Here is a 6086-nt window from a genome sequence, read left to right as displayed (position 1 = left end):
ATATTCGTCCCACGGTCAACAGGTGTCTCCCCGGGTGCCTGACTTAAACAAACCACCTCACCATCAGAATCCTCCTTGTGAATTTCCTCCTCAGCGCTAGCAACACCCATATCCTCATCCTGGTGTACTTGAACAGTGACATCTTCAATTTGACTATCAGGAATTGGACTGCGGGTGCTCCTTCCAGCACTTGCAGGGGGTGTGTAAATGGTGGAAGGTGTCACCTCTTCCCGTCCAGTGTTGGGAAGGTCAGGCATCGCAAACGACACAATTGGACTCTCCTTGGGGATTTGTGATTTAGAAGAACGCACAGTTCTTTGCTGTGCTTTTGCCAGCTTAAGTCTTTTCATTTTTCTAGCGAGAGGATGAGTGCTTCCATCCTCATGTGAATCTGAACCACTAGCCATGAAAATAGGCCAGGGCCTCAGCTGTTCCTTGCCACTCCGTGTCGTAAATGGCATATTGGCAAGTTTACGCTTCTCATTAGACGCTTTTAATTTTTATTTTTGGGTAATTTTACTGAACTTTTGTTTTTTGGATTTTACATGCTCTCTACTATGACATTGGGCATCAGCCTTGGCAAACGACGTTGATGGCATTTTATTGTCTCGGCCATGACTAGTGGCAGCAGCTTCAGCACGAGGTGGAAGTGGATCTTGATCTTTCCCTATTTTACCCTCCACATTTTTGTTCTCCATTTTGTAATGTGTGGAATTATATGCCAGTAATATATCAATAGCAATGGCCTACTGTACCGTACTGCTATATATTATATACTGGTGGTCAGCAAAATTCGGCACTGTCCTCCTACTACATATACTGTGCACAACTAAAATGCACCATAGATATGGATGGATAGTATACTTGACGACACAGAGGTAGGTAGAGCTGTGGCCTACTGTACCGTACTGCTATATATTATATACTGGTGGTCAGCAAAATTATGCACTGTCCTCCTACTATATATACTGCGCACAACTAAAATGCAACACAGGTATGGATGGATAGTATACTTGACGACACAGAGGTAGGTAGAGCAGTGGCCTACTGTACCGTACTGTTATATATTATATACTGGTGGTCAGCAAAATTCTGCACTGTCTTCCTACTATATATACTGCGCACAACTAAAATGCACCACAGGTATGGATGGATAGTATACTTGACGACACAGAGGTAGGTAGAGCAGTGGACTACTGTACCATACTGCTATATATTGTATACTGGTGGTCAGCAAAATTCTGCACTGTCCTCCTACTATATATACTGCGCACAACTAAAATGCACCACAGGTATGGATGGATAGTATACTTGATGACACAGAGGTAGGTAGAGCAGTGGCCTACTGTTTCGTACTGCTATATATTACTGGTGGTCAGCAAAATTCTGCACTATCCTCCTACTATATATACTGCGCACAACTAAAATGCACCACAGGTATGGATGGATAGTATACTTGACGACACAGAGGTAGGTAGAGCAGTGGCCTACTGTACCGTACTGCTATATATTATATACTGGTGGTCAGCAAAATTCTGCACTGTCCTCCTACTATATATACTGCGCACAACTAAAATGCACCACAGGTATGGATGGATAGTATACTTGACGACACAGAGGTAGGTAGAGCAGTGGACTACAGTACCGTACTGCTATAAAATACTGGTGGTCACTGGTCAGCAAAATTCTGCACTGTCCTCCTACTATATACTACAATGCAGCACAGATATGGAGCGTTTTTCAGGCAGAGAACGTAGATATTTTCAGCACACTGAGCACAGATATTTGCCAGCATACTGAGCACAGATATTTGCAGCACACTGAGCACAGATATTTGCAGCACACTGAACACAGAAACTGAGAGAACGCTGCACGTCCTCTTCCTATCATCTCCAATGCACGAGTGAAAATGGCGGCGACGCCCGGCTCCTTATATAGAATACGAATCTCGCGAGAATCCGACAGCGGGATGATGACGTTCGGGCGCGCTCGGATTAACCGAGCAAGGCGGGAGGATCCGAGTCTGCCTCGGTACCGTGTAAAATGGGTGAAGTTCGGGGGGGTTCGAATTCCGAGGAACATATATACATCTCCTATTTAATAGCCCAGATCTGTGACTCTATGGCTGTGTGTCTAATGCTGGGCGTGGCTAGGAGCTCTCATTGGGTTAGTGGCAGGTCTATCACACCCAGTCCACAGCTGATTGGGCGAGAAACGCCCTCCCACACAGGTTACATCCATTGGGAGGCTCTGCCCTTTGGCTGCTGTGTGTTACTTCCCAGAGCAGGATTAACAATGGGGCTGCAACTGCAACATACCTTCCAACAATTTACACATAAAATCGCTACAAAATCGAAAAGAAGGCGTGACCACGGGGTAAAGTGGTGTGGTCACGCCCCTTTTCCTATACTTTCAATGGAAGTTTGGAGAGCCATAAATCGGTACGGACCATAAAAAAAGGTACTGTACCTGCCAAAAAGCTACAATTGGAGGATATGCCACTGCATCTGCAGCAAGTCTCTGTGCTGTAGATAGGGGGGGGAAAATCCTTTTACTGCAGCTTCCTATGTCCTGCTGCCAGTCCGCCTGTCCTTTCCGGCATCAACAATCCCCACTCCATAGCCACGGCGCAGGTAGAACAAAAGCTGCTGCGGCCACCGGCATAGATGTGTATGAAAGCGGCGCAGCGGAAGCCTTTCATAGCCCTCCCTGCACAGCATACTCTCTGAGCCCCTGAGCCTCCTCTGTGTGTGATGTCACAGAAGTGCCTCCCCGCCACAGCCGCAGCGCCCAGATTCCAAGAGGCGCTGACTCCACAACACAGCACCTGGACTTCCGGCTTGGAAGTCCCGAGATGGCTAATGTAACGGATAGAGTGGGTGATATCGAGGAGGGTAATGTATGGACGCTGAATCAATGTAAAAGGTGACAGTGCTGTGCAGTGCAGTGGGTGTGCAGTGTCACTGACACTGCACAGCACTCTTACATTTTACATTGATTCAGTGTGTCTGTCAGTTCTGCCAGCCAGTCACTATTGTTAGTGCCGGTGTCCCAATGCGCCGCATTACAGGGAAGTATACGCACTAACTAAGCTACAGCTCCCAGCAGCCCTTATCGCCAAAGCATTCCAGCGCTAAGGGCTGCTGGGAGCTGTAGTTTATTGAGTGTATCTTCTTCCCTGTAATGCGGCGTGTTGGGACACTGGTGATAACAATAGTGACTGGCTGCTTGGCTGCTGTGCGAGCCTCCGGGAGAGCCACTGTCAAAGGGAGGACAGCAGCTTAGCTGCTTCCAGGAGGTGAAGCAGGAGAAGAATTACACACTCCTCCCCCCACTCGCAGTACCTCCGGGCCCCATCCGCAGCACCCCCCTTGGGCACCGGCGGTGGCTCCGGACCCCCACCCGCAGCACCCCCACAACCACCGCACCCCTACCTGCGGCACCCCCCGGATCCCATCCGTGTCTCCTCAACACCCGCCACTCCCCCAACCACAGCACCTACTAGGTGATTTATCAAGCCTTGCGTGTGCTGTTCACGTCGTTGCAAGGGTCTTCGATCCCTTAACCATCGTACACCCTTTGTCCGTGCAATATTTAACCACTCACACAATTATGATTGGAGGTAATACTCCATATAATAGAAATATTGCATGCCACAAAGGTGTGGAAGGTATAAGGGGGCGTAGCCCCTTACGACGGTGTGAAGAGTGCTCGAAGGGCGCGATGAATCACCTAGTATATATATATAGAGATGTGCGGCGGACACTTTTCGTGTTTTGTGTTTTGGTTCTGGCTCTGGTTCCATGCTCGTGTTTTGGAACTGGATTGATTTTGCCAAAACCACCCTTTCGTGTTTTAGTTTTGGATCTGGGTGATTTTCGAAAAAAACATAAAAACAGCTAAAATCACATAATTTGGGGGTAATTTTGATCCTACGGTATTATTAACCTCAATAACATTCATTTCCACTCATTTCCAGTCTATTCTGAACACCTAATCACTCGCTAGCTATTTTTTGCAGAGCAGCGATCAGATAGTCGCCGCCTCTAGGGGAGTATATTTTCGCTTTGCAAGTGTGCGAACGCTTGTGCAGCCGAGCGGGACAAAAAAGTTTTTTGCAGTTTCCGAGCAGGTCTAAACTTACTCAGCCCTTGCGATCACTTCAGCATGTCCGGTCCCGGAATTGACATCAGACACCCGCCCTGCAAACACTTGGACATGCCTGCGTTTTCCCTACCACTCCCAGAAAATGGTCATTTGACACCCATAAACGCCCTCTTTCTGTCAATCTCCTTGCGATCGGTTGTGCAAATGGATTCGTTGCTAGAAGCCTTGCACAGCAACGATGCTGTTTGTGCATATGCATGCGCAGTAGTAACCTAATCGCTGCGCTGCGAAAAATCTGCAGCGTGCGATCAACTCGGAATGACCCCTATTGTTTTTAGGCTAAAAGGTTGCACTGAGGTGGCTGGATAACTAAGCTAAGCGACACAAGTGTGCAGCACAAACACCTGGCCCATCTAAAAGTGGCACTGCAGTGGCAGACAGGATGGCACTTAAAAAAAACTAGGCCCCAAACAGCACATCATGCAAGAAAGAAAAAGAGGTGCAATGAGGTCAGACTGGCCCACAGGGGTACAGGGGAAACCACTGGTGGGGCCCACTGCCTAGGGGCCCATCCCCCATTCTAGGGATCAGGTTCCAGACTGAGCACTTGAGTTATACACTATAAATAGGTTACCTATTACTGCACAGGACTATGGTGTATTCACTACAGTACATTGCTGTTATTAATCTGGTACATTATCATGTATTCACTAGCAGTATTTATTATATATATTTATCAAGGGGCCCAGACCATACATTACTGGATTGCCAAGCCTCTAAACATGGGCCCCTACGACTGCATTTCCCAGGTGGGCCCTTCATGCCCCAGTCCGACACTGCGCTCAATATTGGTGGCACAGGAGAGCATAACCCTAAACCACACACACACGGCAAAGCCTGTAAAATTCATTTGGAAACTAATAACCCTTTTATTTGGAGCTATTATAATAATAGGCAGCACAGGCGCGTGTACCCCTACACCATACAGGGCAAACCCTGTAAAAATTATTTGAATAATAATATAAGTAATGTATATAACCCTTTTATTTGGAGTAAATAATATACACCACAGGACACCACCACTGGACTTATGGCAGCATAAGACACCACCACTGGACTCATGCAGCACAAGACAGCACCACTAGACTGGACTTATACGGCAGTACCCCTGGACTTATACAGCAGTACCCCTGGAGTTGTACGGCAGTGTCAGACAGGATGACACTTTAAAAAACTAGTCCCCAAACAGAACATGATGCAAAGAAGAAAAAAAGGTGCAAGATACCCTTATGTTGTATAAACAGGACATGCACACTTTAACAAACCAATCATTTCAGCGACAGGGTCTGCCACACAACTGTGGCTGAAATGACTGGTTTGTTTGGGCCCCCACCAAAAAAGAGGCAATCAATCTCTCCTTGCACAAACTACGGAGGCAAGATGTCGACCTCATCCTCATCCTCCGATTCCTCACCCTTTCACTGTGTACATCCTCCTTCACAGAGTATTAATTAGTCGCTACTGGAGTCCACCATCACAGGTCCCTGTGTACTTTCTGGAGGCAATTGCTGGTAAAGGTCTTCCCGGGGGAATTTATAATTCATTTTGATGAACATTATCGTCTCCACATTTTGTGGAAGTAACCTTCTATGCTGATCGCTGACAAGGTTGCCGGCTGCACTAAACACTCTTACGGGGTACACACTGGAGGGGGGGAGGGGTTTAAACTTTGGTAAAATAAAGCCAGTTTGTGCAAGGGCATCCAAATTGCCTCCTTTTTCCTGCCAGTATACATACGAACTGTCTGACATGCCTACTTGGATACTGTCACTCATATAATCCTCCACCATTCTTTCAATGGTGACAGTATCATATGCAGTGACAGTAGATATGTCAGTAATCTTTGACAGGTCCTTCAGTCCGGACCAGATGTCAGCACTCGCTCCTGACTGCCCTGCATCACCGCCAGTGGGTGGGCT

This window comes from Pseudophryne corroboree, chromosome 2 (assembly GCF_028390025.1).
Source record: "Pseudophryne corroboree isolate aPseCor3 chromosome 2, aPseCor3.hap2, whole genome shotgun sequence".
Lineage (NCBI taxonomy): Eukaryota > Metazoa > Chordata > Amphibia > Anura > Myobatrachidae > Pseudophryne > Pseudophryne corroboree.
This window is presented reverse-complemented; position numbering follows the sequence as displayed.